Consider the following 13,023-nt stretch of genomic DNA (forward strand, 5'->3'; position numbering starts at 1 on the left):
CTCTCTCTCTCTCTCTCTCTCTCTCTCTCTCTCTCTCTCTCTCTCTCTCAAAAAAAAAAAAAAAAAAACAAAGTGGGGACCCTGACCCCTCCTGAGTCACTTAGTTCAACTTCTAAACTTCTCAAGTTGACACAATGAATCACCCATTACAACATCCTAGAACATAAACAGCCACTCTAGGGCATGTTCTCTCCTCTCTAGGAGGTAGAACTGCAGAAGGATTTAGTTAAGCTTCTAGACTTCTCAAGTTGACACAATCTATCAACCATAACAAGTGCCTGTCACCAGGGCCAGCTAGGTAGCTCAGCAGACTAAAGTGCCTGCTTAGGCAAGCTTAGGCAAGTGCAGTTCGGTCTCCGGCACTGCATGCTTCATAAGCCCCATCCCAGGGCTGCTTGAGCCAGCCACAGAGTCCGGGCGTGGTGCGCAGGCCTGTAATCCCAGCTCTGAGGAGGCTGAAAACAGGAGGATCACTTGGAGTCCAAGCTGCATAGGGAGACCCTATAACAACCAAATACATTAAAAAGAAAAGAAAGTGTCCCTGCCACCAGCTGCAGTCCCACTGTCAGATTTTGGGAGCTAAAGCATAATTTAGGCTTGGTGGCACATGCCTGTCATCCCAGCACTCAGGAGACTGAGGCAGGAGGATCACCAAAAGTTTAAAGCCAGCCTAGGTTACATAGTGATATTCTAGCTCAAGAAAAGAACTCAACATGTAAATTAGGAGGTAGGGGAACAATTCAGCCCATAAAAGAGGGGCAGGGACAAAAGGTCTCACGGTCCTTTCTTGTCCAACAGGAAAATCATCCCCCAAATCCAACCAGTTAAGTCGAAAAACTCTAAACATTAAATTGCATCATGGGGATGGCAGAGATGGCCAGGAGGCCTGGAAAGGGTCCCAGTATTGTCCCCTAGGGCCACTTGTGTCCAGGCAGCCCCTTTCCCTCTGAGATCACATTCTCCTAATGGGAGCCATTAGCTTCCACATGGGAGCAGTTGTGGTACACAAGCCTGGCATTGCTGCCCAGAGGTGACTCCTAGTGAGTCGGTGCCACTCCTCGTGGACCCCTTGGGACACCTCATGTCCAGATCATAACAGAGACTCACCTTCCTTCTCAGTGCCACTGCTGAGCTCTGGTCTCACTCGTGCTTGGCGCTGCCATTATGCCTGGGCTGTCTGATGTCCCTTCCTATGGTCACCACACAATTAAGGGGCTGGGGCCGGGGAGATGGCTCAGTGGAATAAGCACTTCCCTGGCAAGCGCAAGGGCCTGAGTTCAATAAACTCAGTTCTAAAAAAAAAATTAAGGGGCTGTTGGGCTGTTCCCAGGTGTGGTACTCCTGTGGTCAATTTACTCCCATGATGCCTGAGTGTGGGACACCAAGACACCATGCATGCATCTGTCATGACTGCTGACCTCCTCCCCAAGTGCCTTCTGACACAAATACCCAGAGTGACGCAGAACCTCTGTTGCCTGCCCTGTCCCTTAATTCTGCCACTGTGTCCTGCTGGATTGGGGGAGCCATGACGGGCCACCTACTGGGGGCTGAATGATGCTTCTTGGCTCTACCTGCAGCGGTCCATCCCCTCAGTGGTGTTCTGGGGCATCTTGACTGGGAGCTGGGTGGCATCTTCTGCCAGGGAGGTTGCAGGGGCCGTGGTTGGCAAGAATCCAGGCCAGCCCACGAGCCCCACATTCTCTTCCTCCCTCCCTCTCCTCTTCCAGTGGTTCCTATTTTGTTGGTTGCACCCTGGGATATCAGCCCTGTCTTCATGTTCTTTATACAGGAGTGGAGAGAGATGGAGATAAATGGATAAAGAGACAGTTAAATCACCTGCCATGGAGAAAATGAGACAGAGTGTGCTGATCAGCTTACCATCACGGTGACAAAACACCTGAGCTAAACAACTTGAAAACAGCAAAGCTGCATTTGGCTCATGGTCCCTGAGGTTTGGGCCATGGTCATACATGTCATACTTGATGGTGGGCAAAGAGAGGATAGGATGAGAGGGGGAACCAAGTTCTAACAGCCCTTCCAGGCCATGCCCCCAGGGACCTCACTTCCTCCTGCTCAGCCCTGCCCTTTAAGGCTTCCCACAGGTAGAAGGCCAAGTCTTCACACAGAGGGCATGGGGACATTTGGGATCAAACTATGGTGCAGGGGCTCTTCTTAGGAGTGGAGCTAGATACTGGGGTTGGGGGCAGAGGAGCGAGATGGGGTATCCAACCAGAGGAGCAGGAAGGAAGCCAGAAGTTTCTGAGGGTCCACCAAGTGTCTGCTTCCGGCCGTGCCCTTTACCTGGTGGTTCATAATCAGCTTTATGAGACCCAGCACAGCAGGCGTTCAGAACAAAGGCTTCAGGGCAATGATCATCCTGACAAGAACGGCACCCACAGGTCTCTACAGAGGGACAGCCAGGATCTTCCCAAATCCCTTCTTCCTCTTCCTGCACCGTGTTAGTTTAACATGGCTTCCTAGGGGAAGACTACCTTGTCCAGACTCTTTTGCAGCTAGGCCTGGTCATGTGATTACTCTGGCCAATGAGAGATATGGGTATCTTGGCTTTCCAGAGTCACCTCCAACAGATGGCTGATGTCTACTTTTCCCCTTCTGATATTTTACTTCCTTCTTTCTTGTTCCCTGGAAGATACGTAGGCACAATGGTGGGAGAGTAGCAGTCCCCTTGGATTGTGAGATGATGTTTCACCAGGACTTACATGTTAGAAAAAGTCTTGGTCTCTGATACCAGGGAGTGAGAAAGCAACCCTGGATTGTGCACCTCTGAATTTTTATATGACAAAGGGATAAACTTCTCTCTTTTTTAAAAAAATTTTATTTATTTCTTTATGTGTGTGTGTGTGTGTGTGTATGTGTGTGTGTGTGTGGCCAGCTCAGCCCACCAGGGGGCGGGCTGGCTGGCATGTGGTGCTGGGGGATTGAACCGTGGTCCCTGTGCTTTGCTAAGCTTGTTCTAAGTAGGTGCTTTAGACCACTGAGCCATCTCACCAGCCCCCTAAACTTCTATCTTATTAGGTGCAGTGGAATCTAGTCCTTGTAATGCAGGACTAGTTTATTTATTTATTTATTTTTGTATTTAGTATAGGGTCTATAGGGTCTCATTACATAGATCGGACTCTTAGTGATTCTCCTGTTTTTAGCTTCCCAAGAGCTGAGGTTACAGGCACGCCACCACCACACCCAGTCTCAATCGCCTTCTCAGCACACTCGGGGGGGTGGGGCCATTATGGCAGGCCAGGGATCGAACCCCCAGACCCTGAATCTGCCTAAGCAGGTGCTTTAATCTGCTGAGCTATCTGGCCTGCCCTAGGACTAGTATTTTTGTTTGACAAATGAAAAATACTGATTCTCAGAGAGGAAAGGGAAGTTGTCTCTGGGGACTCTAAATTAAGGTCACCTGCCATTGAAACTTGTCAACCCACCACCTCCTTGTCCACCTACAGGTGGTGGACAAGTGTAGGCAGCCCCAGGATGTGAACCAGCCCCTCCTACCTCCCCCCTTCAGCCCAACAGGTGTTTGAAGCTATAATAATCACTTTGATAATAACTACTGCTCCATTTACCTTAGAGTATTGCTACATTAAAAACCCCTCCATTGGGGCTGGTGAGATGGCTCAGTGGTCTAAAGCACCTATTTAGAACAAGCTTAGCAAAGCACAGGGACCACAGTTCAATTCCCCAGCACCTCATGCCAGCCATCTCCGCCCCCTGGTGGGCTGAGCTGGCCACACACACACACACACACACACACACACACACACACAGCACTCTGGTAGTCTGAGACACAAGGATCACAAATTTGATCTGAGCCCAGGTAATTTAGCTATACCCTGTCTCAAAATAAAAAATAAAAAGGGGTGGGGCTGTAGCTGAGTGAAGACAAGGCTGGGTGTACTCCTCAGTACCAAATGAAGAAGTCACCTGGGGGATGTCCATTGCTTCAGAGACCCAAAAACCAGGGGTGTGTCTGGTTTCAGGCCCTGGGGTGTGCATGATGTCCGAGGGATTGAGCTCCATCTCAGCCCGCCTCAACTCCTAGGCAGTGGGCAAGAACAATAGTCTGGAGGCTGACCAAGGGTTCCACCTAGCCTCAGGGTGGGACTCTCCCTTGAGCCACCTGGGCCAGGTGCACACCCTTGAACTTATCCATCATCTGCCAGGAAGGCTCTGGTTGGCTAAGCCGGTGGGCAGGGTTGCTGCACACTGACTCTGGTCTGGGATACCCTGGAGGATTCCTGGAGAGAAGGTCAGGGTGCAGCTACCTGAATACAAAGACCTGGATCCTGCTCAGTTACCCACTGTGCCCAGCTCTGCAACTGTGTGTCCCATGCAGGCAGTGTAGATGGGCCCAGGGTGGGCCTCAGCCCCGCATGGAGCCCTGAATCTCTCCTATCCTCTGCCATCCTCTGGCCTGCTGAACCCTTGACATGTGCAGGAATATCTTAATTAATTAATTAATTAATTGAGGAAGGGTCTCACTATGTAGCTTAGGCTGGCCTTGAACTCATAGCAGGCCTCTCATTTTAGCTTCCCCAAGGCTGGGATTACAAGTGTAATTCCCACACTTGATGGGAATAGCAATTTGGCTTTTAGAAATAATCTGAAGTCTAGCGGTGCAGCTTAATACTAGTGCACTTGCCTGGCATGGAGGAGGCCCCAAGTCCTATTTCGGCACTGCAAAAAATAAAAATAAATAAATAAATAAATAGAAAAGCAACACACATGAAAAATTAAAACAATAGCAATAATGATGATGATGGAAACTGATTTAAAGGAAAAGATTAAGAAACTCTCAGAGTCCACAAGGTAGCTCAGCAGATTAAGCACCTGCTTAGGCAAACTCAGGGACCAGGTTCCATCCCTGGCACTGCATGCCTCACCAGCCCTGCCCCCAGGTGCATTGAGCCAGCCACAACCGAATACATAAAAAAGAAGAAGAAGAAGAAGAAGAAGAAGAAGAAAAAAAAAAAAAAAAAAAAGAACTCTCCCAGGACAGGAACACACATGACAAAATTTCTGCAGATTGCCAGGAAAATGGCTGGACCACTCAGGCCTGGCCTGAGGTATTCCAAACCCTGGATTTCCACCCTCATCCCAGCCACGGGGAGGTCCCATCTTTCCTAGGACAAGCTGATCCCTGTTGCCCCTGGGCTCTTGCACATGCTTTCTTTTTTCTCTTTCTTTCTTTCTTTCTTTCTCTTTCTTTCTTTCTTTCTTTCTTTCTTCTTTCTTTCTTTCTTTCTTTCTTTCTTTCTTTCTTTCTAAGATCATGCCTTTTCTTTTGTAAGATTGTGACTCACTTTTCCTGTTTAAATTTTTGCTTCATCTGGAATTGATCTGGCAGCACATCCAAGCTTATTTTCTTCCAGATGGATACTTGGTGGTGCCAGTGACATTTATGACCTGTGTGCCCTTCTCCCTCAGACCTGAAATACTGTTTGTCATATGTCACACTCTCCTTCAGACTGGGATCTAATTCTGGATGCTCCATTATTTTCCATTGTTTGTTCCTCTGCCAATGCCATACTGATTTGATTATAGAGGCTTTGGCACATGTTCTTATTTCCAATAAGGCAAAAAACAAAAACAAAACCCCATATAATTCTCTTTCCAGTATTCTTTGGTTCTTCTTGGATGATTATTCTGTCACAAAATCTTTGCGTCTATTTTATCCAGTTTTTAAAAATTCCCCTTGGGCCCTGAGCCCAGGCACACTGAGCCACCACTGAGAATGGGTGTGGTGGCCCACGCCTGTAATCCCTGTACTGGGGAGGCTGAAAACAGGAGGATCACTAGGAGTCTGAGCTGTGTAGTGAGACCCTGTACCAAGTACATACATGCATAAATAAGTAAATAAATAAATAAATAAAATAGAAATTCCCCTTGGTATCCTAACTTGAGTTACATTAGATTTACCCTGAAAACAAGAGAACTGACTTTTGAAGGTCTGGCACCTCCCCGTCTGAGCAGGTGGTGTGGCTTGCTCTTTTCTACAGCTGGTTTAAAAACCTCCTAGAAGATTTCATTCCACTTATGTCTCTATGCTTTTACTCCATCTGCTTCATTTCCTCATCAACAGTCAAGGCTTCAGGACGAAAATTCCCCCAGTTCCTTCTGCCCAAGGCTCTGTAACGCCTTGTCCCCAGCCCCAGGGACCCATGCTGTGTGGCTCTTGGCCTGGCTTACATGCCCGGTGCACTGGGTAGGTTATAGCTGTGTTCCAGTACCGTGCCCTTCCTGCTGGGGATGGAAACGAGGGCTCCACGTGTTCCAGGCACGTGCCTGACCACTGAGCCACATCCCCAGCCCAAAACTTACCCTCTCTCACTCCATCTTAGTTTCTTTTTTTCAAACAGCACCCGAGGAGTGTCAGCACACAAATATCTTTGGCTTTTCTTGGACTGGTGGTGATTGAGGAATGGAACCTGGACCTTCACACTGAGGTACATCCTCAGCCCATTTTTTCTTTTGAAACATTCTTGCCAAGTTGTCCAGGCTGGGACTTGAACTTGCAATCCTCCTGCTTCAGCCTCCCAGAGTGCTAGGATTCCAGGTGCATGACTCCACACTCAGCATTGTGTGGTGTTTGTCTTAAACTTTCTAGATACATCCAGATGACTCTGCAAAATGTTTGCACGAATTTATATTTCTGTCAATAGGGCAGGAGAAAATGGGTTTCTGTGTGTTTTAGACCCTGAAAATTTCCCCAACTTCTTCCTTTCTGCTCTTCTCCATTTTTCTTTTTCTTTTAATCCTAAGGGTTATCTATGGATTGATCTTGATTTCCAATCCTAGAAAAAAAGGTTTAACATTGTACACTGTCTCTGTGTTTCCCACCTATCTGTTATCTATCTATGCAAGTTTAACCTGAATCAAAGGTGCGTGGGGAAGCTGCCCCCGTACCTGTTTCCATTCTCTGTATCCATGAACCCAGGTCTTGTGTAGATGTCAGACATTGCTAACGACCTATTTGTTGGCTGTCCAGAGTGTGTGGAACTGCGAGCCAACGTGTCTGCCTCTTCTCTCCTTACCCCCATTCCTAATCAGTGTGTACATTGATCTCCCATCTGCACATTGATGGATGAATTTTGTCTTGCTGGGGCTAAAACCCAAGGTCTTCATGCTGAGCCACATCCTGACCTTTTTTTATTTTGCCACACGATCTCGTTGACTTGTTCAGGCTGGGCCTGAACTTACAATCTTCCTTCCTCAGCCTCCTAAGGAGTTGGGTTACAGGTGTGTGTCACCATGCCCAACTAAGAGCTATTCTTTTCTTTTTATCTTCCTCCCTTTTTTAATTTTGATGGCAGCATGACATTCCATCTGTAGCAGAACATCTGTTTCTAATCTTTGCCATAATGTATGAGCTGCAGTGAATTTCCTTGTAAATTCCACAGAGGTGAGAGCACATTTGTCAGATGAAGCCCTGCAAATGGAATCCTGGCTCAAGGTGTGTCACATGTGTATCAGGGTCCCATTGCCCACCCACCCACGAACATCTGACAATCCCAACAACCTGTCTGCCCACCCCCTTAGGGCTATAATATTTATGGTTCTGGAGACCAAACCTAGAGATCCACATGTGCTAAACAAGTGTTGTACCACTCGGCTTCGCCCTTGGTCCTTTAAATTTTTTTTTGAGATTGGGTCTCACTAACTTGCCTGGGCTGGCCTTGAACTTGCAATTCTCCTGTCTCAGCCTTCTGAAGTAGCTGGAGTTAGAGGCATGTAACACCATACCTGACTGCTGTTTATTTTTGTTGTGATCTGGGGATCAAACCCAGCACCTCTTACATTTTAAGCGAGGGCTTTACCACAAGTATCCCCAAGTGTTGTCATTTATTTTTTTGAACAGTTTCTTGTGGTATAAGTGATGTACCATAAAGGTAACATTCAGGTTTATTTATTTAATTTTGTGGTACCAGAGACCAAAATCAGGACCTTGTGCTTGCCAGACAGTTGCTTATGCCGCTGAGCTATTTATCCCTGGTAATATTTAGGTTTACATGTGTCATTCAATGCGCTATCATCAATTTATAGGGTCCCATCCACCTCTATTTCAGCTCATTTCCTTTCACCCCAAATGTGTACTTTAAATTTCCATTTTTTCTGAGCGAGACTGAGCATGCCTTGGTTCATTTAAGAGCTACCTCTTTCTTCCTGAAGAATTTTCCACTTGTACCCTTGGCCTTTGCTCTGTTCCACTGTTCCTGTTGACCTGTCAGGTTCTTTCCATCCTGTGCTCTTGGGTGAGAGTGAGCACCTCCCTTCAGCAGGCAGCCTGTAGTTCCAAGCCTCATCGGTCAGAACCTCACTGCCTGGCTCTCACAGGTCTAAGCAACTGAGCCCAGGACTCGCATCAGCCTGCATGTGCTCTTCCTGCCCTCGGAATTCTTGTTATCATCTCTGAGGCTTGCTTGATCTCATCTAATTTGGTCAGTGGACTGACTGTCCCAGAATGAAGTTCCCACAGCTATACACCCAAGATCCAGCGTGGGTGGCCCAGCACAGGATTTAAAAGTGAATTATTCACCTTTATGAGTGAGTTCACTGACGGAATAATTACCAAGTGGCATATGGACACTGAGGGAGAGAGATACTGCTGTCCCGATATTGGAAGAAAAGCCAGCACCAACCAAATCCAGCACCCAGCATCTCTATGAGGGACTTGTCCAAAATGTAGGGCTGGGGACGGGGCCTGGCACAGTGATTGCACAGGGTGGCTCTACAGACTTTAGCGTTCATCAACTGTGGGGTGATTGTCTACATGAAACTTTGAGAGAAGTGGCAAATGAGACTCCGCTGTGAAATCTCCCACCTCACGGAGTTGGCGGTGCAGTGCTGGCACTCAGGGGCCCCGGCTGTCAGTGAGCAAAGACTGGTCACAAGATTGAAATACTAGGCATGATCAAAAAATACAGAGATTTTTTTCCCTTTTTATTTAATTTTATTACAGTAAAAGATACATTGCCATTAATTCTCCTCAAAATCTTCCCCATCACTCTGAAACTTGTCCCATGTTCTTGACACTCTGGAGTCCTCTTTCGTGGGGATCTTCGGCACAGGGTCACAGTTGCCTCCCTGTCCTGAAGGATTCTGAGGAAGGTCCAGGGAACAAGGTGGAAGGAGGCAGCGTCCTGTTCTTACAGGTCTGCCTTCCCACTGGGGGGCACTCAGCAGATTCTGATTGCACCTCATAAAGACACCCATGGCACAGGGCTTCTGGAGCTGCTACAGAGAGTGGCAAGGATGGCGAGCTACGCATGTGTTTGAAGTGAGGGGGTGACTTTCACAGTAATGTGTCTTTTACTATGATAAGTTAAAATGGAAACACCCCTCACGTATGTCAGTCACACCTGGCACACGCTCACTCACAATCCCTACTCAGTGGGACTCCAGGAGTGAAGTGGCCTGCGAGTGTACGAGAGTGGCCTTCGGCCCGACTGGGCCACAGGCTGGTCCCAAGGCTCCTGTGCAGAAGCAGGCCTGGCCTGGCCCCTGCTCAGCCAGCCGCGGCCTTCCTGCTCCAGAACCTGTTTAAGCCTGAGCAGCAATTAATCACCGCAGCTCCGAGCGAGCACCTCTGGCATAATTGTCTCATATTAAGAGCGAGGTGTCGCCCAGTAGAACACGGGATGTGAAGCAACAGCTGCATCTTTCTCTCCCTCAACCTCTGGCTGCAGCTGGGACAAGTGGGGAGGGGCGGGGAGGGGGAACGGGCGTGCGGAAAACAGCAATAATGACAAAGGCATGGTTGTGTCCACAGTGCTTACGTTCAGCTGCTGGGCTATACACAGGGACACAGTGGACTCGGGAACACCCAGTACTCCACTGTAGCAGCCGCACTGGGAGGAAGCAAATCACCTGCGAGGGTGCCCTGCGCTGTGCGATGCAGGACAGAACGGAACACAGGGCAGAGGACAGCAAGTTTATCACGGAGGGTGGGGGGCGGGGGTTATACACGTGTGAGGCAGGATTCCCAAAGTATTGCAGAGAAAGGGTGGGCTGCCCTGACCTATGTGAAGAACTGATGGTCGCTGGGGTAAGAAACAGCAGCGAGGCCTAGAGGCCCGCGACGAGTTTCCAAGGAGTTTAACTTCCATGCGCACAGTTTTCTGTTGCCAACTATGCCGTGACCTTTGGCAATCGGGCCCTCTCTATAATTTCCTGTCCGTCCGTCCTTTCCACGAACATTGATGAGGCACTCCCTGTGTGCCAGCCTATCTGCCAGGGACAAAACCAAGTCCTTGCTTGCTTCCACCTTTTGGAAAGGACCCTGCCCAGCCCACCTCCGCGGTCCGTGCGAGACACGGCCAGACCTCCGCGGCCGCCAGGTGGCGCTCTGCGCCTGCGCATGGGCCGCGGGCTGGGGTCGCCCGGCCACCCCAGGACCAGGGAGGGGGAGGGGTGGCCGGGGGCGGGGCCAGCGCCGCAGGTTGTGTGACTTTGGGTTTGACCTGCCTGGAGATGAGCTAATCCCGCAGTATAATAGACTCCAGCAGATAGGAAAATGGCTGCGGCGCTATCTGCGTCGCCATGGGGACCATCGCGCGCACACGGGCGGGGCGCAATTCTGGAAAAATACAGCCTTTGTCGGCGACGCGTGCCATTCACTGCGCGGGGCGCCGGGCGGCGGGGCTCAAGTCTGCGGCCCCAGCTCTGGAACACGGCGGAGAGACTTTGGGCCAGGACCTCTGGGCGTCCCCAAACTCCTCGGGCCACCCCTCTAGGCTTCATTCCCGTATGCTCTCCCTTCGCAAGCACTCCTGACACGCGGTGCAGCCTACCCTGCTGTTCAGGCGTCAATCACACCCGCACACACAGACGGGTCTTTTCCCCAAGCTGTAGGGGTTACACTGCAGCTTGCTGCGCCGCTAGTTACCCCTGGGAAGAAAGCTGCTCCACGATCTCCCCCTGGGGCCGCGCACACCGCAAAGACACGCGAGGCACTCGCCCAGGCAGCCGGGCACGCACACTCGCAAGCCTACAGCCCGCGAGGCTCACACGGTAGAGGGCGACCTGCGCGCGCCGAGCACCTTTTCTGCCGTGCGCTCCGGAACTGCATCTCCAACGCGGGCGGACGTCGAGGCACTCAGCCTGCCCACCCGCCACACTGGGCGTGCACGCCCATTCTTCCCTCCTTGAGAGACCCGCTGACCCCGCGCCCACAGGGGAGATGTGCGTGCACACTCCGTGGCAGTGGCTGAACACTCTGAGCCTATGCTTGCCACGCCTGTATACATGGGCGCTTCGGGCCACACGCTTGCTTGGCACAATTGCACGCACACCTGCATCATGGTTTGCTCCACATCTAAGCCCACGTGTCTCTCCACGCACGCAGGACTTGGGGGGCGCTCTCGGTGGCCCCGCGCACATGGCGCCTCCCGCGGACGCTATCTCCCTGCCCATCAGCGCGCGGATCTGCGCCGGTAAATGCTGCTTTCCACGGCGGCCGCATTTGTTGTGCGCGCTCTGAAAGGGCTCCGATAATCTGGAAGGCAGAGATAAGGAACACCATTTATTCCGCGGCACTTTGGAAACAATTCCCAGCCCGGTACAACCCCATTCTCGTGCAGCCTCCGGGAGCCGGGCAGATAACGATTGGCTATTCATTATCTTCGCCGGGAACAAAGATTAGCCGGCCGAGATGAAAAATTACCCCGGACAGCGGCGCGGCCCCGCGCGGACCCCCCTGTCCGCCGCCGCCCGCGCTCGGTGCCCCACCCGGCGTGGACCCCGTGTGGCCCGGCCCGCTGCTCTCCGTGCCCCTGCTCAGTGCCCAGTCGTGCTTCTTTGTGTCCCCGCGTCTTTCGGGCCCTTTCAGTGCTGGCTCCCCTCAGGGCTCTCAGCCTCTCCGAAGCTCTTTCCATCTCTCTGACGCGGTCTCCTCTTTTTATCTTTCCGCCCTTGTCTTTCTCTGGCCAACACTTTCTTAGCCTTAATTCTCATCTCTCTGACCTCCTTGGAACTTGTTAGATGTTTGCCTGAGTATTCTTACCCCCTCAGCTCCCAAGCCTGCCTGTGCCTCTGCTGTCTCAGTGGCTCCAGCTTTTATAAATCTGTCCTTAGGGCTCCCTGTGTCCTGTCCCTCTCTTTGTCTCTCTGTCCATGTCTCTCTGTCTGTCCGCCCTCCAGCAAGCATTCCCAGGTTCCCAATCCTCCTGCCACTTGTCCTCTTCAGGCCTAGGCCCCTAGCAAAGGTCCAGCAACCAGGAGGCTCCAGCCGGCTCTACCTGACCAGCTGAAGGGCCGCTGGGGTGGGACCCTGTGCTCCATCCCAGGAAACCAAGCAGAACTAGAAGAAGGCCCAGACACCCAGGTCCTGGGGTGCAGAGCAGCCATCTGTCGCATGACCCTCACCAGCGGGGATAGGGGCTCAGAGCAGGTGGTCCCAGAGAGGCCACTTTATTATAGCAGTTATTCAGTATGGCTCTGGTGAGGGCAGATAAACTTATCAGTTTATCTCCCCTCTCCCATAGACAGAAAGGGCCCAAGCGAACAGCACCCTGGAGCTGCACTGTTGGCTCTGCTGGTTAGAAAAGGTGTAAGTGGCTGGTGATCCCAGAACAGGCACCCAGCATGTGACACCCAGGGACCCATTCCTCTGTGGATCACAGACACAGTGTATTCCACTGCACAACACCGACACCACTGACACACAGACATAAACAGCAACTCAGCTCACTGGCACACATCTGCCCCTCCTTATAAGTCTAAAGTTATACGAGGGTACTACGTCAGGAAAGACAGCCAGGCATGGTGGCACATACTGGTAATCCCAATTACTGAGGCAGGCTGAGGCAGGAGGATTGCAAGTTTGAGGTCAGCTTGGGCAATTTAGAAAGGCCCTGTTATAAACAAACAAACAGGGACCAGGGAGAGAGCTCAGTAGAATAAATGCTTGCCTGGCAAGTGCAAAGTCCTGAGTTCAATCTCTGGTACCACAAAAATAAATAAATAAATATAAACAAACACATAAATGAGGGCTGGAGATGTAGTTTA

The sequence above is a fragment of the Octodon degus genome, unplaced genomic scaffold (assembly GCF_000260255.1).
Source record: "Octodon degus isolate 3935 unplaced genomic scaffold, OctDeg1.0 scaffold00254, whole genome shotgun sequence".
Lineage (NCBI taxonomy): Eukaryota > Metazoa > Chordata > Mammalia > Rodentia > Octodontidae > Octodon > Octodon degus.